This window comes from Anolis carolinensis, chromosome 1 (genome assembly GCF_035594765.1).
Source record: "Anolis carolinensis isolate JA03-04 chromosome 1, rAnoCar3.1.pri, whole genome shotgun sequence".
In the NCBI taxonomy this organism is placed as follows: domain Eukaryota; kingdom Metazoa; phylum Chordata; class Lepidosauria; order Squamata; family Dactyloidae; genus Anolis; species Anolis carolinensis.
In genome coordinates, this window is record NC_085841.1 from 280,648,663 (window position 1) to 280,676,017 (window position 27,355).

The window sequence follows — 27,355 nt, forward strand, 5'->3', positions numbered from 1 at the left end:
GGAGTGTGTGCCCCGCCCGCCTCCCTCCCTCCCTCTTGTCCCACTTGTTTTATTCTCCTCTGGAAGTACCATCCCGCCAAAAGTAAGGAACCTTGGCCTTTTCCCTCTTCTCCCAAACAACTTGGTTCCAAAAAGAGTCTCTATTTCACCCTCTCCAAATCCATTGGCTGGATCGTGCCCTTCGCTCTTTCTTACATTCAACACAGCCATGCAAGGTTTTGTAAATGCCTTTTCAAACCAATGGAAGGAGAAAACCTCACAATTACAACAACAATAAAATGGATGGTATAAGTGATGTATTGGAAAATTACTGACAGAATTACTGGCTTTACAAATGGTACAATGATACTTATATTTCTGGGGAAAAATAAATATATATATTGAAATCCACAAGCATGTGGACAATTTCAACAGAAAGGAGGAAACCATGAAAATGAACAAAATCTGGCTACCAGTATTTTTAAAAACTCTAAAATCAGGACAGTAAATAAACAGCAACACTCAGAAGACAGGGGAATTCCAGGCATGAAACAATCATGGGCCAACACCTCCCAACAAAGGATTTCCCCAGGTAGGAATCAGTCAGGCCTTTAAACTGCGTGGCTTTTCAATGCTAATCAAGGTGATTAACTGCAACTTGACAAGAGTTTTTTCTCCCACCTTCCACAGATATATAAACCTCCCGTGCCTAGTTTCCAACAGACCTCACAACCTCTGGGATGCCTGCCATAGATGTGGGCGAAACGTCAGGAGAGAATACTTCTGGTACATGGCCATACAGCCAGGAAAACTCACAGCAACCCAATAAATATATAGATTTTAAAATTAGATAGATATAATTTCCCCAGCAATAAGTATCATTATATAAATGGTATAGTCAGTACTTCAGCTAGCAATTTTTCAATTTACATCACTTATACCACCTTTTTTTTTGCAATTGTTATTATTTTTCCACAAATGTAAGTATTTTATATATATATATATATTTCCTCAGCAATGTGTGTATCATTATAAAAATTGTATAGTCAGTAATTCAACTAGTAATTTTTCCAGTACATCACTTATACCACCTTATTTTGCAATTGTTATTTTCCCACCAATGTAAGTAGTATTATACCATTTGTATTATGATACTCATATTGGTGAAATATAATAAATATATACTATACTCTATAGAAACCGTATATATAATATAATATATTGATATATAATAATTAATATGCTATATTACTTTTATAAATACTATACAGTTTTAAAATATTTTTCCCACCTATAAAGTATCATTACACAATTTCTAAAGTCAGTAACAGGAGCGTGTGTGTTTGTATGTATCTCCCTCTTTGAATCCATGTAGATGTTACTTCTCTTCCCTGAAATCTCCTAAACAAGTGTTTTAGGACTAGGGATTTCTTATGAATCCATCACACGGTTCTGCGGTTGGGATATTTGGGGTTTCCTCCTCCCGGCTCCTGTTTATGGCTCCTGCTCCGGAGATCTTCCCGGTGTCCTAAAAGCCCTCTTGAACTCCCAACCCGTCCTGTCTCGGTGACTTTCCTGCTCTTCCTTGCCTCGCCACATCTTCGACTGGAATGGATATTGTTGCTCCTCCTCAGAGAGCCTCGGCTGTTTGTTTCTCCTGCTTTGAGTCGTGCAAAGCCCAGCCTGCTTTCCCCTGTTGACTTTCCCTTTGGAGCGAAAGAGCGTCGTGGAAAAAGCTTTCTGCGAGACCCCTTGTTGTCTGGGGTGCGGGGTGGGGAGGGGTGGGCTTTCAGGTCTCTTTCCCCTCCGAAAGGCTCCAATGCACCCTCCCAACGATATTATATTTGTGAAATGTCTCCCTTTGTGGGAGCTTTTAACACCTTCTTATAACGAATCATTTGTTCTTTTCTCCTTAATTTTGATAGACAATTAGCCATCCAATATACACCAGTTGACTGTAGCCGAGCATTAAACTCGCTTTTCTTTGACGCTAATTTAGCATAGCTGCTTTGTTTAACTTTGCCTTACAAGAACCAGGCTTTTTTTGTGGTGAAAGTGGGGCGGGGGTGTAATTTGAGGGGGCTCGGTGCCTCGTGGCCCCTCTTTCCTCCTCCGCCAGCCCCGCCGCCTCTTTGTACGCGGTCCTGCCGGGCAGCTCCGGGCCTCTCCTCCTGCCTGGCACCTGGAGCCTAGGAAGGGAAATTAGCATTGATATAGATTTAGTTGCGATGTAATCTCTTAAATCTGTCCAAGATTCGGGGAGATAATTACACTTTCGCTGAATTGCCAGGGGTCAGCGTCTCTGTGGACCTGAGGAGTTGATTTACTAACAATAGTGTGACATAAAAAAATGGTGTTTGAGATTATAATGCTAATAGAGGCAGTCACTGGGGAGAGCAAGCCGGCTCAAACTAATTCGATGGAACTTCGGTTTTATCCCCCTTTCCCCCTTCCTTCTTTCCTGCCCTCCTTCCTCCTCCTTCCCTCCCTTTACCAGGATTCAAATCGCTTTCCGGGTTTAATTTATAAGAAGCAGTTTGCTAGTCATTACAGAAGTTGTTTTAGAATATGCTTCGCCCTGTGAGTCGCAGCAACATATTGCTTTACTCCTCTTTGAGATTAGGTGCGACTCTCTTCCTATCAGGACCCTTCCACACAGCCATATAATCCAGAATATCAAGGCAGAATAATCCACAATATCTTCTTAAAACTGGGTTATCTGAGTCCACTTTACCACAGTTCAAAGCAGAAAATGTGGGATTTTATTCAGCTGTGTGGAAGAGGCTTCAGAAACAGATATGCCATGGGTTGCTGTGAATTTTCTGGGCAGTGTGGCGTTGTTCCATAGACATTTTTTCCTGACATTTCGCCCACAACGAAGGCAGGAATCTCAGATTGGGAAGTCTGTTGAAAACTAGGCAAGTGGGGTTTCTATATCTGTGGAAGAACTCTTGTCTGTGGGAAGCAGGCGTGAATGTTTCAATTGGCCACCTTGTCTGGAATTCCCCTGTCTTTTGAATGTTGTTCTTTATTCACTGTCCTGATTTTAGAGTTTTTTTAAAAATACTGATAGAGAGGTTTTGTTCATTTTCATGGTTTCCTCCTTTCTGTTGAAATTCCAGACATAAATCAATCAAGGCCAGCTAACACCTCCCAACAAAGGATTCCCTCAGGCAATAAACAGCCGGACCTTGAAACTGAAAGGCTATTCAATGATAATCAATGTGGCCAGTTGAAACATTCAGGACTGCCTCAAACAGACAAGAGTTCTTTTTCCCACCCTGAACATTCAACAGATATATAAACCTCATTTGCCTAGTTTCCAGCAGACCACAGAACTTCTGAGAATGTCTGCCATAGATGTAGGCGAAATGTCAGAAAAAAATAGTAATGGAACATGGCCATACAGCTGGGAAAACTCACAGCAACCAAGTGATTCTGGCCATGAAAGCCTTCGACAACAGATATACCCCATTTCTCACTGGAACTGAGATCAGACTGATTGGGGGAAACCGGAAAGAGTTTAGTGGAAGAAGAGAATAATTTATTTCCTATCACAAAAATAATAAAATAAAATAAATCTGGCTTTTGACTAGCAATCCTAACTAGGCCATCAGGAGCCTAGATGTTGACAGATACTTGTAGACCTTTGTCTGGATTTGACCTTTTGATGATTGTTTTCCACATCCAGACTCTATAATCCATCCTGCTGAGGGGTGGCCTTGGCTAAGAAAAACTCAGATAAGATGCTTCCTACCCTTTATAAGCCTTATACCCTTTATAAACAAACAGATCTCTTCCCTGATCTTTAATTGCTTTTAAATCAGCCAGATAATAATAATAATAATAATAATAATAATAATAATAATAATAATAATAATAATACAGTAATAATACTTTATTTGTATTCCATGGTAAATGCCTTTCTTTTCTTTTATTATAACCATATAAAATCAAGAAAACAAATAAACCAGATTGACACTGGATACAAATATATTAATAATCTTCCAGCCACCAAACCTCAAATCTGCTAGGTAGATAGATAAATATGTAGAGATAGATACACTCACACAAATATACATATATCCTACAACCTCCAAACCTTAAATGTGGAAGATAGTGTATAATGTGTGTGAGAGAGAAAGAATATCTACCACAGTTATGGTCTGGAGGCTGCAGGCGATATATCTACATCTATATGTATGAGTATCTACCACATTTTAGATTTGTAGACTTGTGTCTTTGAGACTACAAGGCTGTACAAAGAAATTTCCACCCAAATAGCAATAAGTGGGATTCTCTGTTCACTTCCAACCCAGTCAAGAGACTCATGAATCAAAATGTAGAGGGCTAGGCCTATCTGAAAAAGGCTCCTGTTTTCTTAGATGACTTCCTGTACAGCACAGGAAACAATGAACCAAGTTAATACTTCTCAGTCTAGTCTAAATACAGGCCCCAATCTTAGTCTTGCTTCCTTGTATTAATGTTTTGTTTTGTTTTTGTTTGGGTGGGATTTACTATCAAGAAGGGTGCTACATGAGAGCTAGCATGGGGCAGTCATTTGAGCGTTGGACTGGGACTCCGAGGACCTGGGTTTTAATCCTCACTTGGCCATGAGATTTACTGGGCGACCTTGCTTAAGTCACACTTTCTCGGCCTCGGAGGAAGGCAAACTCTCCGCTGAGCAAAATCATGCCTAGAAAACTCCATGATGGTTCACTTTGAGGTCACTATAAATCAAAAAACACTTGAAGGCACAGAACAACAACAGGAATAGCTGCCTCCCATGGGTTTCAACTGAACCAAGAGGGAAGGGCTGTTACCAATACTTTTCTACAACTGTTAGAAGGCCTCCTGTTCTCTGCATTTCTCCTGTCTTTCTCCCATTGAGCCAAAACCTATGGCCACACGCCTAACCCTACAGACTAAACAACAGGCCCATGTTACCTTGCCGGCCCTCCTTTGCCTCTCTACTGCTTTCAGATGGTGTCAGCCTCTGAACGAGTCACGGGTTTATTGAGCTGTTCTCCTTGGTCCCTCTGTCCGCATGAAATTCTGGAAAGCGGTCCGATACTGCGCTGCCACAGCCTTCCGGCCTAAATCCAATCGCTGGTCCCTCCAGAATAAACCTATGCCAATTCAGTAGAAACTTGGTGAATCAACATTTTCTTCTTTCTTTGATGCGATGACTTTGCTCTAGTTGGGACAAGCAACCCCTTTGAGGTTGACTCGCATTACTAATATCATTCTGGGTGGAAATAAACAAAGGAAAAGGCCCTTTCTGATCATTTACTAGAAGCATAATATCATGGATTTTATCTTGAATTTGGACTTTTAATGGCTTCTTTTGCATATTACTTCAGTTATTCTTTTAAAGTTTCTTCAAAAATTTAGGTGTTCACTGGTAGATTATATTAACCTCAGCTTTAGTACCATACTTTCTCAAAGAATTTGGGGAGAGATATTATTGACTACTTTCCTTTCCTGTTTGTTTTTAGTGTCCCATTTTGAATTATAAATGATATAATGGTCAGCCCATCATTGGATCTGTATCATGTCCCAGATAAAATGGTTAAGGATTCATACATTTCACTCTTACTCTGGAGACAAAAAGGTGTCAGTAATGCTGAAGGTCCAAACCGGAAACAAAGCCATTAAATGTGTTGCTGTGAGTGTTCAAAAAGCATTCTCTCCTGAGGTTTCGCCCATATGAAAGGAGGAAACCATGAAAATGAACAAAATCTGGCTACCAGTATTACAAAAAAACAACTCTAAAATCAGGACAGTAAATAAAGAACAACAGTGACATTCCAGACAAGAATAAATCAGGGCCAGCTAACACCTCCCAACAAAGGATTCCCCCAGGCAGGAATCAGTCAGGCCTTGAAGCTGCAAGACTTTTCAATGCTAATCAATGTGATTAATTACAACATTCACACTTGCTTCCAACAGACAAGAGTTCTTTCTCCCACCCTGGACCTTCCACGGATATATAAACCTCCCTTGCCTAGTTTCTAATATGGCAACCTTTGAGGATCCCTGCCAGAGATGTGGGCGAAACGTCAGGAGATAATGCTTCTGGAACATGGCCATAGGGCCCAGAAAACTCACAGCAATCCAGTGATTCCGGCCACGACAGCTTTCGCTAACACAAGGCCATTAAAGATTAGGCGACTCTAATAGTACAATTCAATCTAAGTTCCTCCAAGTAAGTCCCATTGAGATTGATGGGCTTAGTTCCAAATCAGTGTGCCTGGCATTTCCCCCTCAATCCTCTGCTATGTCTCATTAAGTTCAACCATTCAAATCGAATAGGGCTGGCTTTCAAGCTTAGTGCCATTCTCTATACACATTTTCTGGAAAGCAGATCTAGAGGCTTTCAGGATCCAATGTACGTGGGATCCCAATATTTTCCAAGATGAGAAGAGCTTGGGAATGGGACCTATGGGAGAACCGTGAGTGTATTAGGGTTCAGAAAAGGGAACAATAGTCAGATATGGACTATAGTCAGATGTTTTCATAGTGGAGCGAAGCCTTTGTATAAACAAACACCCCAGGAGCGGAATAGGTGCCTGGTAGACCTGAGGCAAAGCTCAAATGCTCCGAGATTAGTTTGGAATCGAAGAGGGCCACTATGAGGCATCCGAAGAATGTGTCCTTTAATCCCCCAAAGAGGCTTAAAAGGGTTAACTTCGCCCAGCCCGAGGAGGAGATCCCACGTGCGAGAAGACAGGGCCTCCTCCGAGAGGAGTGTGCCTTTATCTCCTGCTCTCTTTACAGCCCTGAGGGGCAGAGAGGAGTTCTGGGTGGGACGTGGAAAGTCGCCCTCTCAAGCGGCCGCTTACAAGCTAGTTGACACGGGTTCCCTCATCTCCCACAGCCGGCAAAGGTGCCACGCACGGAAATACGGGTGCGGGTCTCCTTTCAACGTGTGGATTTTTCTCAGGAGACGTGGGGGTCGCGGGGAGGGGGCTCAGTCGGCAGCCTCTTCTCTTCTATGAGCTAAGGAAACATTGTGGACTTTGTTTGCCGGTCCCACCTTTCGGTTTCCAGGGCTGTAGAAAGAAGAGAAAGAAGGAAGGTTGAACATCCTTGTATCTAAGGCTGGCACAACGTTGTAGAAAAGGAATTTGAATTTCTTTGGCACATGGGGTGAGGAAAGGCGGGTGGGGTTCCCCTTGACTTACAGCAGGCAGGTGAAATACCTTCCAAAAACCCAGATATGGGGGTGGACACCATTTCAGAGCTGACTCTAAAGCAGGCATGGGCAAACTGGGGCCCTCCAGGTGTTTTGGACTCCAACTCCCACCATTCCTAACAGCCTCAGGCCCTTTCCTTTTCCCCCTCAGCCGCTTAAGCGGTTGGAGTTGGAGACCAAAACACCTGGAGGGGCCCAAGTTTGCCCATGCCTGCTCTAAAGGGAAGCCAAAATAAACTGGAAGATATGATTGCATACTACAGACAGAGCCGGATTAAAATCTTTAGAGACCCTAACTACTTTAAAAAATGGGTACCCCATAACATATATACACACACATTAGGTATACACATATACATATACATATACATATACATATACACATACATACAAATATATGTATATAATTCAAAATATGACATTTTATTTTTCAAAATGAAATAATACAAGAAAATGTGGGTTTTGTATACTTCCTCTTTATTTCTGTTTGAAAAGTTTTATCCTCTTTTTTTCTAATGGCAAAATGACTTTGTTTCTACCCCGCCTTCCTCCCCGAGGGGACAGCCACACACACTTTGATCACCCAGTCCTCTCAAAAATCCCACCCACAACCTCCCAACTTTGATTGTGGGAGCCCATTTTGGTGGGACCTGGTTCAGCTGCACCCTTGGCAATGTTGCAACATATGGCTCATGGTAAATTCAGCAATGGGGAATCTCTGCGCTATTCTCTTCGCTTGATGCCCTAAACACGGGTTAATTTGGTTTAGTAGTTAATCCAGCCCTGATCACAGAGTTGGAAAAGGGGACTTGTTTAGATTAGAGCTCCCAGAAACGTCCAGCCAATGTGAGCTCCTAAAAAAGAACCCCTTCCAGTCTCTACCACAGTGGTTCTCAACCTGGGGTCCCCAGATGTTTTGGCCTACAACTCCCAGAAATCCCAGCCAGTTTACCAGCTGTTAGGATTTCTGGGAGTTGAAGGCCAAAAACATCTGAAGACCCCAGGTGGAGAACCACTGCTCTACCACAAAGGAGGCCGCAGGCTGACTGCCTGAGCAAGGCCTCAGAGATGCCACGAAGCCGAACCCACGGGTCTCTTGTGGAAAGGGAGAGGTTGTCCCCTTGGGCATGAGCCTCAGGCAGAAGCCCTTCCGAGGCCAGGGGGCTCTGGGCCTGCGGGGAGGGGTGCCAAGACTGCATCTACACTATAGGATCGATGTAATTTGAAGCCACTTTAACTGCCCTAGCTCAACGCTGTGCAGTCATAAAAGCTGTGGTTTTACAAGACCTTTGTTGGAAATAGCAGCCTCCAAAGCCTTTCACTATTTATTTGTTAATGTATATATTTGCTAACCTGTATTCTATGTGTATGTTGAATTGCCAGTTTGACTGTACCTCTTTGGTGTGAGAAGGATTATAGACATGTGATTATACTGAGCTTGTTCAGACTCAAGACTCCATTTTGTATTCAGTATCTCTTAACACCTCAATGGAGATTGATATGTATCTGCTATCTCCTCAGTGGAGATGGGAGCATGTTGCTGTTAGGACTTCAGTACAGAAGTATGATTTATGGATTTCAGTGAGTGTAACTATACCTAAAGACTATAGACTATTGATTAAGAATGATATCCTGTATACTCAACACAGAGAGAACTACATCCTATCTATAACTGAACTTTAATAAGAAATGTGCATGTATGGTGAATTAATACAAGATGTTTTTGAGTAAACAAGGTATGTTATTTTTCAAAATAAGACTTTGCTTTTTATCTCTGGGTGCATATTTCAAACTAAGTGGTGGTTTCCACATGTTCAAAAAGATTCACATTTGACATCATTTTTACTTTTCAACAAGGTTATGATTGTCATGTATTTCCAAAGAGATATCTGCCAAGAGACTGGGTGCAGTTATTTCCAAAAAAAAGTTATGTCCAATAGCCTTTCACTTCATGTGCTTCACCAAACTAGGAATCCCAGGATTACATAGCATTGAGCCATGGAAGATAAATTGGTGTCAAACTGCATAAATTCTACCTTGTGGAAATAGTCCAAGTTGCAAGAGGGTAGCTGGGAGGAGCTACCCCTCTTTGACTTGATCAGAAGCCTTCCATTCTTTGAGGCTCAACCAGAAGGATCTTACAGCATCTAGGCCTAAACCATGACTGTATTACAAACACTTTTACTTCCTCCTGGGAAATGTCTGGGAGGCAGTGGCTAGATTTATTCCTGCTTTGAATGAGAGGCATCTCCATAGGTTGACCTTTGCCCCAGGGACTCACCTGAGCTTTATTTCCACCAAGCCCTACCTAACCATATGCAGAGTTGGCGAGTCTTCCCTCAAACTTCTGCGAATCCTCCAAAAACTCCACTAAAGGAGAAGGATCCCTTCGGCGGCTTCCCTTTATGTCTCTGTCTCCCTGGCCTCTCCTGGAGAACTGCAAAGCCCTGTTGGAGACTTCCCTCTGGGCTTCCCAAATTGCGTGCGGCGTGAGGGCTTTATTTTGGTTTTGTATGATTCTCTTCCCAGCCCTCCTGGCCTGAAAGCCCTCCTGGCCTCTTCCTGAAAGCCCGTCCTATCAGTTAAGGGACCCGCTTGGGAAAGTGGACAGGTCGTGCCAAGAGATTCCGGGTTCTGCTGGCCCTGGCCTCCTCGCCTGTGGCTCTTCCATCCGCGTGGGCTCTGCTTGGGGGCTGTCAGAGGACCGCTTCCCAGCCAAGGCCTTCCCTTCCCTTCCTTTCCCTTCCCTTGCCCTCCCCTCGCCTCCTACTCCTTCTCCTTCTTATGGCGCGGAAATGACAAACGCACTGTTTTTATCCATACAATTTATTTCATTATTGTTGCCAGCACGAAGCATCACAATCAATCATAAGGAAGCCCACTTGGCAGGTGTCAATCTTGGTCTGTTTTTGTACGTCTCAGTCTATATTTAATCCAATTACAAGGGTCAGGGAGTAAGTGCAAATCCCCTTGTTACAACTCACATCTTATTCAAGATTTAAAGTTAAAAAAGCCAATCCCCTTGTTACAACTCACATATGATTCACGATTTAAAGCAAAAAAAAAAAAAGAGGGAGATAAGGCAACTGGATCACATGGACGCTTTGGGGAAGCTCGGATATCTGGAGAGGGGTCCTGGGCGCATCCACACGTCCTGGTTTGATTTGGTTTCATTTCCCTCCTCCCTGGATGTAAATTACCCAGCGAGTGATTCTTATTAAAAGGTTTGTCGAGGGTCGAGGTGGGTGCTTTCTCTTTTTCTCTCTCTCTCTTTCCCCCCTTTCCTTTTTAAAAGGAGTGTTTGTGTGCAAATGAAGTATCTTGTTATTTCGCTAAAGGAGAGGAGAAGCTTTAATGATGGGAGATCTTTCCGCTCGTTGCCCTTTCAAATACAATTGTAGATCGAACTCAGCCTTGTCACGTCGAGGAAAAGTGAATTTCTAACATCCAGGACGTGCCTGTCGACTTTCAGCGAACTGCATCCAATCACCCCCAGGGAATTCAGCTAATGTCTCAGTCGGGGGAGAAAAAGGGAAAAGGGGAAGAGGAGAAAGGAGGGGGAGGGAGGGAGGAGGGAGGGGAGAAGCCCGGGGATGAGGGGCAGCAACATGGGCCAACAGCGAGCTTCTGATTAGGGAAATATCTGAAAAGAAGGGGTGGGGTGCGGAGCGGAGAGAAGGGCAAGGCAAACCCGGATCATGTCGGAGGCTAATTAATACCATTAGGAATCTGAAGGGGGCAGGGGAGAGGGGGCAAGGTCCCGTTGCGGGAAGTGGGGGGTTCCTCTCCCCAAATTTTCTCCACCTTTTCCTTAAAACACAAACACCCCCCCCCCTTAAATTAAGATTGTTGACCTCCCACGCACATTTATTAACTGGGGGCAGGATTTACTTCTGAGGAAATAGGTTTAAGATCTAACCTCTCATTATTAGACTTCTCCTTTCATCCTCCCTTCCTAGAAAAGAATTTTCTTCTTTTCTTTCTTTCTTTCTTTCTTTCTTTCTTTCTTTCTTTCTTTCTTTCCCGACAATCCCGAGTCCTTTCCAGAAAGATGGCCCTGCGCTGGCAGTTTCCTCTCTGCAGATTTTCCTGGGTGCAAATCTTCCGATTCTGTCGGAGGGTCTCATCCATGTGTTGTCGAAGGGTTTCACTAAGTTGCTGTGAGTTTTCCGGGCTGTATGGCCATGTTCCAGAAGCATTCTCTCCTGACGTTTCACCCGCATCTATGGCAGGAATCCTCAGGTTGTGTGGTCTGTTTGAAACTAGACAAGTGGGGTTTATATATCTGTGGTATAATGTCCAGGGTGGGAGAAGGAACTCTTGTCTGTTAGAGGCAAGTGTGAATGTTGGGAGACTACACAAAGAAGCCATTGAAACCCACAAGCATGTGAACAATTTCAACAGAAAGGGGGAAACCATGAAAATGAACAAAATCTGGCTCACAGTATTTAAAAACTCTAAAATCAGGACAGTAAATTAAAAAAAAAAAACAACTCTTTGAAAACAGGAAATTCCAGGCATTAAACAATCAGGGCCAGCTAACACTTTCCAACAAAGGATTCCCCCAAGCAGCAATCAGTCGGGCCTTGAAGCTGCAATGCATTTTAATGCAAATCAATGTGATTAATTGATCTGCCTCCAACAGACAAGAGTTCTTTCTGGACCTTCCACAGATATACAAACCTCCCTTGCCTAGTTTCCACCAATATATCTCACAACCTTAGAGGATGTCTGCCATAGATGTGGGCAAAACGTCGGGAGAGAATGCTTCTGGAACACGGCCATATAGCCCGGAAAACTCACAGCAACCCCGGTCTCCTCCATTTCTCCCCATTCCTCCCGTGCAGTTTTCTCCCTTCCTCCCATCTGATCGAACAGCCAGACCTAAAGAGACACTGTTGGAAGGAAGTTGCACTCCCCCCTTCATTTCCCAGGAGCTCGTTTTTATTCCTAGAGACATCTTGACTCTCGAACTACAAGTCAGTGGCAAAGAGTTCAATAGGGTATAAGGTGGGCCCTGCAACTTTACCCTGGTCGGGACACAGAGATCATATATAATATAAACACTCCCATGGATCTGAGAAAGGTCCAGCTTTCCTGGGCATGTGATTCGAGCTGTGAAAGAGTGCTGTCCATTTGCAAATTGTTTTCTGGGGATGTGGAGAATAATGTTATTCTCCTGCCACGTTGGTAAACGTTAAATTACCAACGTGGCAGGAGGATAACATTATTTATCCCTCCAACCGCCTAACTATCTTAGTCAAGGGTTTGCTTCTCCTTCCTGCAGGTAGATTAATCCTGATCAGTTCTAGTCAACACGAGCTTTGTCACGGATTCAACCCCCAGCTGCTTCGTTTACGCGGGAGTAAGACCCACTGAATGCAATCGGTAAGCCCCTCTGAATGTACAATACGTTCTCTTGGAAGCTGCTTCTCCTTGTTGTAGACGCAAGGCTATTAAAATCGGCAGAATGATGCTACAAGTCAATTTGACAGGTAAGCAGCTATGATTATTATCAGAGGGGTTATGAAACGGAGAGGTAGAGAGACAGATGCTGCTGATGTCTCTGGAAGGGCATCCTGGGCGAGAAAACTAAAGGGCGGGCGACAACGGGGAGCTTTCCGGTCCTGCTTTCCCCCTCTGTCGCCCAGAAAAGCAACGACCAAGGAAGGGACGGGTTTGAGAAGCACATACCTTGAACCAGGCCACCAGGTCCTTCCTACCGGCGGGTTTCCCCTTTTCCAGCCACGTTTCTCCTCGCTGTGTGGAATTTGGTTTCCTCCCTGGCTCGCTTTTCCTTAATTTTGTCCCCCTCCCCCTAAAAGAAAGAAAAAATAAATCAGCCGTCCCTGGCAGCTTGTCTTTCTCGGACCTTATTTTGCCGTCTGTGCGATGCCACAGTAAACAAATTGTTCTGATGTGCTTATTATTATTGCTCAAGTTCTGCTTGGGTAGAGAATTAAACCTCATTATTACGGCGTGTGTGAGAGAGCGAGGGAGCGAGCGAGCCAGTGAGTGAGTGCGCCCGCTCGCCTCTCTTTTCCCTGCGCACTCAGAATGGCTCCATCTATGCGAAGACACGGGTTTGGTTGGGGCTTCCTTGTAGAAAAAGACAGAGCGGGGGGGGGGGGGGTCTGCCACGGAGTAAATCAAATATGTATAGCACTTATAAATTTGTAACACATCATTGTGGCTTCCCATTCAAAGTGGCTTCACAGCTTTCATGCCTTCTGCCCATTAGCCTCGCCCAAACCTAACGCCTCCGCGGAACACAAGTTCCTTTTTCCGGCACACAAACACACAACATACACACACACACCTTGCCCCTTCCCTCTCTCAGCACCAGTGCCTTGCCCACCTAGAAGGCCTGGCCATTTCCCCTATTGGAGAGGCCAGGGTGAGATCCATTTCCACGATCCAATTTGCAGGAATGGGGAGGGAAATACATGGGAAGAGAAATGCGCCACTTGAAAGAAAAGGAAGAGAAGAGGCCCTGTGGGTGGTGGACCCAGCCTAGTCCAAGTGAAAGAGGCCTGGAGTCCTTGAAGGTTCTAGGGTGACTTCTTCTCCTCTTATCCTCTAGATCAGCCATGGGCAAACTTTGACCCTTGGGTGTTTTGGACTTCAACTCCCACCATTCCTAACAGCCTCAGGCCCTTTCCTTTTTCCCCTCAGTGAGGGGGGAAAGGAAAGGGCCTGAGGCTGTTAGGAATGGTGGGAGTTGAAGTCCAAAATACCTGGAGAGCACAAGTTTACCCATGCCTGCTCTAGACCCTATCTACACTGACATATAATGCAGCTCAATGCAGATAAGCTACATTCAGACGTTATATGGCAGTGTAGATGGAGCATAAGAAGCGTTGTCGAAGGCTTTCATGAATCACTGGGCTACTGTGAGTTTTCGAGGCTGTATGGCCATGTTCCAGAAGCATTATCTCCCCACGTTTCGCCCACATCTATAGTAGGCATCCTCAGGAGTTGTGTGGTTGAGCATGTGGACAATTTCAACAGAAAGGAGGAAACTTTGAAAATGAACAAGATCTGGCTGCCAGTATTTTAAAAAATCTAGAATCGGGGCAGTGAATAAATAACAACACTCAGAAAACATGGGAATTCCAGAAATGAATCGATCAGGGCCACCTAACACCTCCCAACAAAGGATTCCCCCAGGCAGGAAGCAGCCAGACCTTGAAGTTGCAAGGCTTTTCAATGCTAATCAAGGTGATTGATTGCAACATTCATACTTGCCACCAACAGACAAGAGTTCTTTCTCCCACCCTGGACTTTCCACAGATATATAAACTCCACTTGCCTAGTTTTCAACAGACCTCACAACCTCTGAGGAGGCCTGCCATAGATGCAAGCAAACCTCAGGAGAGAATACTTCTGGAACATGGCTACACAGCCCGAAAAACTCACAGCAACCCGGTCTCTCACGCCTTCTTTCACGGGGTTCTGTTTGCAACGGTTGTCATGAACTGGGGGGACTTTAGAGGCTTCCTAACTTAGGCCTTAGAGAGGTGACGGGATTGGGTACAGGCAGAAGAAAGGGAATATTCGAGAGCCAGTGATTTGAGCATCGGACTATGGCTCTGGAGACCAGAGTTTGGATCCCTGAAGCCTACTGGCTGACCTCGGGCGAGTCACACTCTCTCAACCTCGAGTGAAAGCAAAGGCAAATTTCAAGAAACCCCGTGATAAAGTCGCTTTGAGTCCGAAGACACACAACAACATTGACATTTCCTATGTGATTTGAGAAGGTCTCGAAGGGGAGGCAGAGCGGGGCTGTGCAATTCAACTGTGATGGGATCCAATGGAGGTGACTGCACTGTCCGAAATGTCAAGGGGCGGCTGGGCCTTAGACCCGCTCTCCCTCTCCCACACTGCGTGAAGTTCTGGACTGACTTCACCTTTCAATCCGGATCGGCATGCTAGCCCCCCCCCCCCCCCCGCGCCCTTCCCGCTTGGCGTTCCTGTTCGAGCGAGCGAGCGAGGGGAGAGAGGCCAGGCGCGCCCCCTCCTGCTCTCCGTCCTCCTGGCTGCCAACCCGAGTTGCCGGGGGAAGGCGAGGGGCTCTCAGGCGTTGGCCGGGGGACTGTTTGCCCGCTCGCTCCGGAGGCCCGGCCCGGCAGACTTGGCTTCACGCCTGATGGCTTTCTGAAGCGCCGCGCCGGTTGGGGCGGAGGGGAGGCCGCACCTGGCCCCGCTTGGCCGAGCCCTCGCCTTTTATTGACAGCCAGATAAGCAGGCGGGAGCCGTGGCGTTTCCAGCGCTTCCTTGGAGAACCCTGCTGGGTTGCAGGGAGCCCCAGAGCCTTAATGGCCGCGGCGGAGAAGGAGGAGGAGGAGGAGGAGGCGACGCCAAACAAGCAGGCAAACACACAGGCACACACACACACACACACACGGAGACAGAGAGAGAGAGAGAGAGAGAGAGAGAAAGAGAGAGAGAGAGAGAGGGGGGGGGCTCGCTGGCCTGACAAGCCCTTGGCCGCCTTCTCCCTCCCTCCCTCCCTCCCTGGACTCCCCAACAAGGGCCCGGGCGGTTGCTTCTCCTTCTCGCTCAGCCTCAGGTCGGGAAGAAGGCCAGGAGAAGGAGCACGAAGCCCAGGAAAGGGAAAAGATGGCTGCCCCCGAGCCGCCCCCCCACTCTAGGGCTTTTAAGTTAAGCCAAGTTGAGCAAACCGAGGCTTCCTCCCGGGGAAGGTTGCCCAGACTTGGAGCAGACCCACTGAGTCGTCCATGGAACTGACCTATCTTTAGCGGGTCTCTTCCAGGTAGGGCTAACCAAGAGGATGTTGGCCTTAGGCTGGATACCAAGGAGCCTCCTCCTAGTGAACCTACATGGAATCCTGGTTCTTGCTGTGGCCCCAAACACTTCCTGGTAGCCCCTCCTTAGGATCGATGGGGAATGAGGTTGCTTTTGTAACTCATTCCCCCAAGAGGAGTTTCAGTAGAATCATAGAATAGTAGAGTTGGAAGAGACCTCATGGGCCATCCAGTCCAACCCCCTGCCAAGAAGCAGGAAATCGTATTCAAAGCACCCCCGACAGATGGCCATCCAGCCTCTGCTTAAAAGCCTCCCAAGTAGATGGGCTGACTTCCTCAACACACTATTTTGACTACTTTTGGCAAAGCAGTCTAGTTTGATGTCCCCATTAATGACATAGATATATTTTATTGATCCGCTTGATTTCATTTAACCCCACCTTTCTCTTCATATAGGGACTCAAGGCAGGTAACAACAAACATGATAATAACAGGACACAACAATAATGCAATATTATTCATTTATTTATTTATATACCGCTTTTCTCACCCCTAGGGGAACTCAAAGGGGTTCACAACATAGTAGATGGCAAAGATTTAATGTCTCACAAACGTATAAAACAGCTGTTCTCAACCTGTGGGTTCCCAGGTATTTTGGCCTACAACTCTCAGAAATCCCAGCCAATTTACCAGCTGTTGGGATTTCTGGGAGTTGAAGGCAAAAACATCTGGGGACCCACAGGTTGAGAACCACTCATATAAAAGAAACATTAGAAGTCTAAAAGAAATACACATAACCATAAATTAGTTCATTAAAACTATATCAATCATAAAACATACCATAAAACATTAAAACATTAAACATTAAGGCATTTAAACATAATAATAACAACAAAATATGACACAATACAATTGAAATAGAGCAATTGCATTGGAACATAAAAATATTTGCAGCTGCCTGTGAAATGTAAGCAGGGACAGGGTCAACCTGGTTTGTCTTGGGAGGGAGTACCAGAGTCTTCCTGTTTCCCACCAAACAAGCTTGAGAGAGTGGTGGGACAGAGTGAAGGTGCTCTCCAGAGATCTTAGATTCATCCTAAGAAATACGGTCCTCTAAATCAGGGGACTCAAGCTCTATAGGGTAGATGCCCTCAGGGGTCCGAAGGGACTATACCATTGAGCCACCTCCCAACTAGGCCTGGGTTGAAATAAATCCTAGTGATTATTGCAGTCACTCCCAAACTGCAGACCACAGTTCCTTGTTTCTCTCCTAACACACACACACACCGAAAATAGTAGGGCAGTTACAGAATTGAAATCCCATAGGATCGTGATCCTTTTCCGAAGTGAAGTCTCACCTGGAAGAGTGCCAGGTGACATATTTGAATACCTGTGCCTGATTTTGGACCAAGGATCAGTGGGAGTTTTCAAATGCTTTTCCAATCTGTTTAGGAGAGATTTGTTTTGGGTGCAGGAAATCTCTCTAGGAAGGCGTGAGGGGGAGAAGGACTAGGACTTCTCTCAGAAAACCTCAAAGCAGCTTTGCACAAACTGTTTAGAATTCCAGAGATTCGTGCTGGATTTATTCCCTCATTTTACACCTGGGAGATCAACCAAGAATAATGGAGGGGTGAAACTGGAAAAACACTCTGCTCAGGCCTTGTAGGGACAAAATATCAGGCAGTCTGGCACTGGCTCTTGTTGCTGTGTGCCTTCAAGCCTTTTTCCGACCCTAAGGCGTGGATAGCATGGGAGCTTCTTCATCCTGAGTCTTAGCCCAAGGTTCAAACCACTACACTAAGCTGGCTCTGAGCACTGACGACTACAACAAGTACAACAAGCCTTCCTGTAGATAGGTTTAACCTGACCTCTTCCCGAACAAGGGGATTGTGTTGTCTAAGACTTTCATGGCAGGAATCACTGAGCTGCTGTGAGTTTTCTGGGCTCTATGGCCATGTTCCAGAAGCATTCTCTCCTGACGTTTCACCTACATCTATGGTAGACATGATTAGAAGCTGTGAGATCTTTTGGAAATTAGGGGTTTATATATCTGTGGAATGAATATCCAGGGTGGGAGAAAGAACTCTTGTGTGCTTGAGGCAAGTATGGATGTCGCAATTGATGGCCTTGATTAACAATGAATGGCCTTGCAGCTTCAAGGCCTGGCTGATTCCTGCCTGGGAGAATCCTTTGTTGAGAGGTGTTAGCTGGCCCTGATTGATCCATGTCTGGAATTCCACTGTTTTCTGGATGTTGTTCTCTCCCCCCCCCCCCCCCAAAACAATGACTTTACGTTGTCTGTGGACTTAGAGCATCCTCATGAGTTTTCAGAGGCAAGAAATCCCCAGAGGTGGTTTTGCCTGTTACTTTCTGTGCAAAATAGTCTACAGCACCTAGTATTCAATAGTGGTCTTCCATTCAAATACTAGCCAGGGATGACCTTGCTTAGCTTTTAAGATCAGATGAGATCTGTGCCTCTAGGATGCGTAGGCTCTCTAGTTATTGAGAGAACTAATCTCCCCTTCACTGCCTCAAATCTCTTCAAAACATTGACGGGCTCCTCTGGAAAGAATTAAGCCTGTTTCTGTCACACCCCTGGACTTCTGGGTATGATGCCCCCTCTAAGGTCACATATGAACCCTGATCCTTCTCCTGCCGGAGAGGTCCGGATTAAGCCCTCGAAAGGGAACAGTCAGGGAGATCACTCGGATCACAAGTCTACCTGGCCTGCCCACTTTGCCGGCAGACAGTTCTATCTGCTTTTTTGTTTGAAGACTCCCACACCTTTATCAATATGCAAAGAGTCTTATAGCCCCTTTGAGAGTAAGAGAAAGGAGGAGGGAGCATAAGCTTTCTTACACCTAAGTCCACTGCATCAGATGCATGCCTAAGAAGCTTATGCTGCAAGCTTCTTTCTCTTGCGCCCCTTCCACACAGCTGAATAAAATTATCTGCTTTGACCTGGAATATATAGCAGTGTGGACTCAGATAACCTAGTTCAAAGCAGATATTGTGGGATATTCTGTCTTGATATTCTGGGTTATATGACTGTGTGGAAAGGTCTTTAGTCTCAAAAGTGTACTACAAGATCTCTTTCCACACTGATATATATTCCAGACTAACGTGGCGAAGTCTGTGGGTTCTACCTTTATCAATAATTGACAGGTGACAAGGATGGGAGGGAGGGAGGTCATCACAGTTCAGACCGCCCTGTGCAGCTCTTATGGATTTCAATGGGACCTGCATAAGAGTCCTATTGGATAGCGCCCTTTTTAAGGATATGAAGGGTGAGTAGCGGGAAGCACTCGAATAAAGAAAGACACCTCCAATCCCAAACTGAATTGAAGTCCAAAAGCATACATTAGACTTCTGAACCCAGGCACTCTTTCTGAACACTGGACAGGATCTTTGAGTCAGAGTAGGATAGTGGTTGGCGGGCTGAACATTTAGGAGACCAGGATTCAAATCCTCTCGTGGTCATAGGGACCCACTGAGTCATGCTGGGGAAATCACGCTCTCTCAGAGGAAGCCGAGGGCATACATTCCTCCTCTGAACACATTCCTCCAAGAAAACCCTGCGATGGGGTCCCTTAGTTTAGGGTAAATTGGACATTGTTTGAATGTACCCAGTTGTTTTTCTTCATCTGGTTTCTACGTTACTGTTACTATTGCTTTCTATTACTATGTTTGAGGTGCCAAACATTTTGGAGGTTGGGTTGCTATGAGTTTTTCGGGCTGTATGGCCATGTTCCAGAAGCATTTTCTCCTGACGTTTCGCCCACATCTATGGCAGGCATCCTCACAGCTGTGAGGTCTGTTGTTTATATATCTGTGGTAAGTACAGGTTGGGAAAAAGAACTCTTGTCTGTTGGAGGCAAGTGTGAATGTTGCAGCAGATCACCTTGATTAGCATTTAATGGCCTTGCAGATTCAAGGCTTGGTTGCTTCCTGCCTGAGGGAATATATAAACAGATATATAAACCCCGCTTTCCTAGTTTCCAACAGACCTCACAACCTCTGAGGATGCCTGCCATAGATGTGGGGAAAACGTCAGGAGAGAATGCTTCTGGAATATGACCATACAGCCCGAAAAACTCACAGCAGCTCTGTGATTCCAGCCGGCCGTGAAAACCTTCGACAACACATTTTGGGGGTTCTTCAAAGCTTCCTCTCGACCTAGTTATGCGGTCCTTTTTCTCCCGCATGAAAATCTTGCCCCCCACCCCCCGAACAATTGAGGTATAAGTGAAACAAATGAGCTGGAGTCAGGAGGACCTTGTTTTCATACTGGGAAAATGTGATTCCAACCTTTTGGGATTGGCCAGAAAAAACTTCTCTTGGTCAACCTCTGTGAAAGGGAAATTAGTGTGTTGAGAGCCTCAAGCTTTGTAAAAGTAAAATTAAATCAGGGAAAAAGAATAAAACATACTCCATTTGGACATGTTTAAAGCTATTCTAATACTTGTAGATGTTGTATGTCTTTCGGTCATTAGAGGCTAGGTTGAGCCTTTGAGAGAGAACAAACTAAGGAGAAGTTTTGACTCATTTCATTAAAGAGCTTAATATCAAATCCTTAGTATTTTAAGACATCTGTGGAGGAAGGAAGGACACAGAGATCAACTGGTTCTTTTTCAATCGGGAATTTTTCAAGTCCCCCGAAACATCTCACTCTTAGGTGTAATCGTTCAAAGTGCAAGTCCAGGCGCTGTCTGAATCTTGTCACTTCTGTTTCTGGCTTGCAATAGCTAGGCGGCATGGAGCAGATCCTGGCGTGGGCCTGAAATCCAGGTGTTTCTGAGCCTCCTTCTCGGCTCAGGAGCCACCGGGGAGAGAACCCAGCCGCCTCACAACCTCTGAGGATGCCTGCCATAGATGTGGGCGAAACGTCAGGAGAAAATGCTTCTGGAACATGGGCCATACAGCCCGGAAAACACACAACAACTCTGTGATTCCGGCCATGAAAGCCTTCGACAACCCAGCCGCCTGCTTGTCCAACCTCTCCCTCGCCACATCTCCAACCTAAGTAGCCAAGCAAAAGTGCTAATTGAATTTTTCTCCCGCACTAGAGCTCCTCCATAAGCAGAAACCTAGGAACCGTGCGATCTTTTGTAAGTTGATCTTTAAATTTTATTTATTGATCACCGAGCCGCGGGCGGAGTGGGCCTTTCTATGTGTCTGTTTTGTGTGTGATCTGGAAAGAGGCTCAAGCAGAAAGAAAAAGCTTCGCTGCCTTCTCCCAGCCTCCCAACTCTGGGACAAGTGGCATCTTTGCGCCAGAATTAAAACCGAGGAAAGAGGAGAAGGAGAAGCGATGGGCCTTTCTGCTGGGGGTGGGAAGCAACTGCTTTATCGGGAAGTCATCACAAGGCAGCAAGACTCACAAATACAGGCACCCTCTCTCCCTAGGGTTGCTTGTTGGTTCGTCATTCTTGCCAAGCTCCAGAGGCCTGAGACAACACAACACAGGAGTCACTTGTGGAGACTCTGAGTCCAGCTTAGGTGGGGGATATTGGGGGTTTTGGAATGAGGTTTTTGGTTGGCCTAGCAGGTTTAAGCAGAGGAAGGGAGCCCCAAAATGGTCCCCCCCCCCCAAAAAAAATATCCCGGGAAGGTGAATGGGGAGTCCTGCTGGTGGAGATTTTGCTGATTAGCTCAGCAGCAATAACTACCCTCCGCTGTGACGTCACCGGGGCGGCCCAGCCAATCAGGGAGGCGCTGGCGCTGATATTAAGGGAAAGTTAGTGCAAAGCCCAGCCACCTCGCTCTCTCCCTCGCTCTTTCTTTCTTTCTTTTCCCCCCTTGGTTGTCATTGACATTTAAACTGTGTGGCAGATTCTTATGTGGAAATTGGCGACCCAACCTGCCAGGGAGCGACTCCTCGCGCGGGGCGGCGCCGGGGAACCCGCGGATCTTGCGCCTCCGCCTGACTCCGGACAGGTAAACACGCCGCCGCGCTCTCGCCGGGATCCGGATTGCGCTCCACCCTGGCCCTCCCTCGCCCGGCATGCACCCTCTCTCCCGTCCCCGCTTCCTCCCTCCTTTTGGACGGACTTGCTCCTGGAACTTCTTCCATCCTTTGCTTGGTTTTTCCTCTAGTTTCCCTCTTTCCCACGCGATGCCTTGAAAGAAGTGAACTCTTGGGGTAGGACGCCACGGCGAACGGGAAAACCACTCTTCCCGACTCTCAAGAGATGTTGTAACGTGGGAATGGGTGCGTGTCGAAAGGGAGAGGCAACAGGTGGAAAGGGAAGAGCGTGCAAGAGTTCAGGGGCAGAAGGATAGGAGTGCCGGGTTGGGTTGCTGTGAGTTTTCCGGGCTGTATGGCCGTGTTCCTTCGACAGCAGTGTGGGCTTACTTGTGTTGTTGGGAGAACGGGGGACACAAGGGCGTTTGGAGGGGCTGGGTGTGTTAGTAATTTTTTTTCGTGTCAGGTGCGACTTGAGAAACTGCAAGTCACTTCTGGTGTGAGAGAATTGGCCGCCTGAGAGGACGTTGCGCAGGGGACGCCTGGGTGTTTGATGTTTTACCATCCTGTGGGAGGCTTCTCTCATATCCCCGCATGGGGAGCTGGAGCTGACAGAGGGAGCTCACCCCGCTCCTCGGATTCGAACCTCGGACCTATCTTTCAGCAGTCCTGCCAGCACAAGGGTTTAAAACCCATTGTGCCAAGGGGCTCCGGGTTCGTAATGCGACGAAGGGAACTGGGAGCTGTGTTTTGGACGACCTCAGCACTTTTTGAGCGCCCGAAGTTGAAGGGGAGAAGCCCGAAAGAGAGGAGAAAGAGTAGCAAAAGCAAACTTTGCGGATGGTTGTTTTTTGATCCCTTAGAGGGCTGTTGTTGGTCTCCTCACCACCCTCCCCACACACACACACACACACACACACACACACACAGCAAGGATGTGCAGTTTGCAAGCTTTGCCACATTATGTCCTCCTCCTCCTCTCGTCCCGGCTGGCTGGCTTTGGAGCGGTAGTGGCTCCCCCCCCCCCCCCGCACACACACGCACACACCTTGCAGGACATCCCGAAACTTCCAGCCAGGCCAAGCTTCCCAGGGCTTTTCTCCGCGTTCCCAGGCTGCCTGGCTGCCTCTCCTCCGGCCTCGGCGGCGGCTGCGTCAGCGGAGTTGGAGGGCTGCCGAGGGGACAGGAGAGGACAGGAGCAAACGTTGGGGCGGCGCTTGGTGCTCCCCTTCAGCCATCTCCTCGAAGCGGTTCTGGCCTTTGAGGCGAAACCCGATTCTCTGCTTCCAACCCCCGGGAAGAGGGACACTTCCTCACCCCTTTTCCCGACCCCACAGAACCCCCCCCCCTCATTACCGGCCGGCAACTACTGTTCCCCATCAAAGGCTGCGCTGGTGTCTATTTCGGCTTTGGTGTTTTTGGACCGCGGTGAGAGGGGATTGGGATGTGTTCCTTATGGCCGTCGCCTCCAAAAGTTTTTTTTCTGGGCTTTGGTTTCTTGGAGCTCAAAGTTTGGTTTCAGGCGCAAGAAGGGGGGGGAACTTGCTTGTTTCACTCCTCACGAAGGGAATGTGGGAAAGATGGGAAAAGGCGCGGAGAAAGCCAAGTGGCGACCTGTCCAGTTTCCAATTCTGGAGGGTTGTTTTACTTTGTGAAAGGAAAAAGGTTGGCGAAAGAGGCGAAAGGCAACGGAGCGCATTCAGCTCCAAACTAAACTCTCAGCCAGCATTGACTCCGCTTTCGCCGGCTACTAGAAGGCCCCAAATAAACTATTTTTCAAATGGGACTCACTGGTGAGTAAACAGTGCGACTTTCCCTCTGCCCAGGTAGAGAAGGCCTTGCCAATAAGGTGCAAAGTGAATCTAAGACGGATGGAAACTCTTATATCCACTGCCGCTCCACGCATGCAATTTGTGCTTCGGGATCCATCTATGTTTTCAAAGGATTGGGATGAAAAGGATTGCTGCCCAAGGCAGGTACCTTGTGCTTCAGCATCTCGATTTATTTTTTCTAAAGGTACTTAATTAGGCGGGGAAAGGATTAGTAGGATAATGGCTCCCCTTCCCCCTGGCTTTCCCCCCTTTCTCCATTCAGTCTGAGGATCAAGCGGGAAGGCTTTGCCCTGCCCAGCCCCTCAAGCCCGGCTTTAAATCCCTTAAGGTGATTTGGCACCAAAAAAACATTTTCCAAGGAGGGGGAAAGTCCACTTTAATCTCCACCGGTAAATGGACATTCGGAGCAGCAATAAATCAAGCCGGGCCTCTCCGGTCCTCCTCCCTCATTAGAGATGTTTATTGGAGATGGTGTTTATCCAGCTGTCACGACGCGGAAAAAGCTGTGACATAATTACCTCTGACCACATAGTCTTTTATACGCATATCTCGTTGACATCTCCCACCATCGGTTCGCATTAAAGATGACATGATCAAAATGTTGATATTTTTGTTCGCAGACTGCAGAATAGTTATTTCTCACCACCTTTACCTTAATTGAAAGGCAGGGCCAGGGCGAGAGACAGGAGAGAATACCATCTTTGTGTTTGTTTGTTGGTTTGTTTGTTTGCCTGTGAGGGAGAATGTTTACATTAAAAAAAATATTGGCGGTGGAGTAGAATCGATAGGCAGCGGGAAATGGTTTTCTGTGATCTACAATTGAAAGATTTTCATTCCTACTGGGGGAAAAATGGATGGTTTCTGTGTTCTCTGGCTGTTGGTTTTCAGAACTAAATTCCGAAATGGGTGTGTAGTAAAAAGTGAGTGAATTATATGTATTTTGGGGAGTGATTTATATGTATTTCTAGGCAATCAGTCCCGGTTTTGGAGCTCCCTTGTCCCTTCTTCTTTCTCTCTGTCTCTCTCTTTTCTCCTCTGGCAGCCTTTGGGAAACCATCTGCGTGTTTCTCTGAGGCGGCGATGATAAGCTCCGAATTGCTCTGTAATTGAAAAAATATTTTTTGGGAGGGGGGAGGCCGGTTTGACAAATATCAAGGGGGCGCGTCTTTTGATCCTTTCTGCCGCTGTGTTCTCCAGCCGCTAATAAAACTCGCATTGAGCTCCTTAGCGCCTCGATTAACAGGCAGATTAAGTGTTTCTGGGGGGTGGGAAACAGCTTGTCTCAATCAATAGCGTTTAAAAAGCCCGACAGGATGAGTTGGGCCGGAGGTTTTCCTGCCCCCTTCACTTCCAGGCCCGAGGAAAGTCTCCTCCGATGGAGGAGAGAGAAAAGGATCTCCAACCTGCTGCGGAGAGGACATTCCCGTCCCTTTCAAAGTTCACAGGCGTTGTGTTTCCTCAATTCCGCCTTTCCTCCCCTTCAGGTCTGGCTCTTTCTCTCCTTTCCCTTCTAAAGAAAAACCTTTTGCCTTCGAAGGGTTCCACCTTCTTGCAAAAGGAGAAAAGCGGGAAAGGGGAGGGAGGAAGAGAGAAAGCGAGGTTAAACGCAGCCCAAACTTTTCGCAGATTGTCCCTAAACTCGCCAAAGCTCCGTTTAACTCCGTGTCCGGCGCATTTAGCGGTTTCCAGCCAGATCCAAATCGGCATTCGCTGTCCGCGAGGCAAAAGCATGGCCGCCGAACACGTCAGGCCTGGTGTATCTCTCCAGCCGGAGACTGGAGTGGACAAGAGGACTTTAAGCATTTTCCCGGGTATTAAAAAAGGGTGGCTGGCGGGGCAAGATCGTAATGCAACCAGACGAGCCCGGAGCACCTCCTCACGCAGCAGCCAGACCCCATCCTCCCCCTCCCCTCCCCTGCCCACCCCTCCTTCGGCAAAGGGACCCCGCATTCCTGGGATCCAATGACAGCAGCCAAACAAGAGGCAGCATTGAGACACAGCCCTTTATTAGTCTTATTTTTGGGGGAAAAATGAAACTTGCTGGTAGGTAACTAGGGCTAGTTCTACACTACCATATAATGCAGTTTGACTGCATTATATGGTCAGTGTAGAACCATATAATGACAACAACAACAACATCAACAATAATGTGTTGTCTAAGGCTTTCATGGCCAGAACCACTGGGTTGCTGTAAGTTTTCCAGGCTGTATAGCAATGTCCCAGAAGCATAATATGCTGTGTCCGTGTTGGTTCATCAAGTGCACGACCTACAAACTATCTACAGACCCATTAAGAAAATCCAACAAATGCTACCTTCAGCAAAGGACAAGAGGGATTCTCTTACCTCTGCAGGGGTCTGCAGTATACCATGCAGCTGTGGACATAGGCAGCATCGTCCAAACGCGGAACGTGAAAGGCACTGCAGACTAACTCAACCAAAGAAGTCAGCCATAGCAGAGCACCTGATGAACCAACCTGGACACATAATATTATTTGAGAACACAGAAATGCTCGACCACTCTAACCACCACCATGTCAGACTACGCAGAGAAGCCATAGAAATCCACAAGCATGTGGACAGTTTCAACAGAAAGGAGAAAACCATGAAAATGAACAAAATCCGGCTACCAGTATTAAAAATTCTAAAATCAGGATAATAAATAAAGAATAACATTCAGAAAGCAGAGGAATTCCAGACATGAAACAATCAGGGCCAGCTAACACCTCCCAACAAAGGATTCCCCCAGGCAGGAATCAGCCAGACCTTGAAGCTGCAAGGCTTTTCAATGCTAATCAAGGTGATTAATAGCAGCAGTCACACCTGCGTCCAACAAACCCACCCTGGACCTTCCGCAAATATATAAACCTCACCTGCCTAGTTTCCAACAGACCTCACAACCTCTGAGGATGCCTGCCATAGATGTGGGCAAAACATCAGGAGAGAATACTTTTGGAACATGGCCATACCGCCCGGAAAACTCACAGCAACCCAATAATAATAATAATAATAATAATAATAATAACAACAACAACAACAACAATAATAATAATAAATCTTTATTATTTTTCCCACGAAGGGACCCAAAGCGGCTTCCAACATGTTAAAATACAATAAAGTACAAAACAAAATAATCAACAAAGAACATTTAAACCTGCAGTTTATAATATAGTTTAAACTTCATTGAACTGCATTATATGGTTCTATACTGACCACATATCGCAGTTCACACTGCATTATTGCCAGTGTAGAAGCAGCATAGATCTGGGTAATTTGGGGAGATGTGGAGATTTTGGAAAGCTGCAAGGGGTCTAATGTTTCAAGGGGAATTTCTCTGGATTTTACCAAAATTAAACGTTCAGAAACTGGACCTGTGTGCCCTTCGCCCAACATATAACTCAAGGCAAACGAAAAGGGATCCCAAAGGCGAAAGGAGGAATGCACATGCCGCTAATATTACTTTCTGGTACAAGGCCCTTTCTCCTACCTGGTCCCCTCCCTCCCTCCCTCCCAAAGTTTTCCCAAATATTTCCCCACCAGCTTGCTTTCAGTCCACCAGACAAGCCCGTTGAACCTCCCGTCTGCAGCGGCAAGAAAAAAAAAAACAAAACAAAA

The 27,355-nt window shown here is 46.4% G+C and overlaps 1 protein-coding gene and 1 long non-coding RNA gene across 9 annotated transcripts in view; one reads left to right on the forward strand and one right to left on the reverse strand.

Moving 5' to 3' along the window:
- Positions 1-279: 279 nt before the first annotated feature.
- On the reverse strand, positions 280-13,399 carry LOC134295408 (uncharacterized). Its single transcript, XR_010001968.1, has 2 exons — positions 12,872-13,399; positions 280-7,034 (listed from the first exon to the last, which is right to left on the reverse strand). It is a non-coding gene; the product is annotated as an uncharacterized LOC134295408 (long non-coding RNA).
- An 8,303-nt stretch (positions 13,400-21,702) lies between these two features.
- Positions 21,703-27,355, forward strand: part of pax6 (paired box 6) — a 55,212-nt gene continuing 49,559 nt past the window's right edge. For 2 of the 8 annotated variants that reach the window (XM_062979799.1, XM_062980023.1), the window contains exon 1: positions 21,705-21,882. The gene's annotated coding sequence lies outside the window, so the exon portion shown is untranslated. Of the gene's footprint in view, positions 21,883-27,355 lie in introns of all 8 variants that reach the window. The other 6 variants (XM_062979765.1, XM_062979985.1, XM_062979747.1 and 3 more) reach the window with 5 other exon arrangements.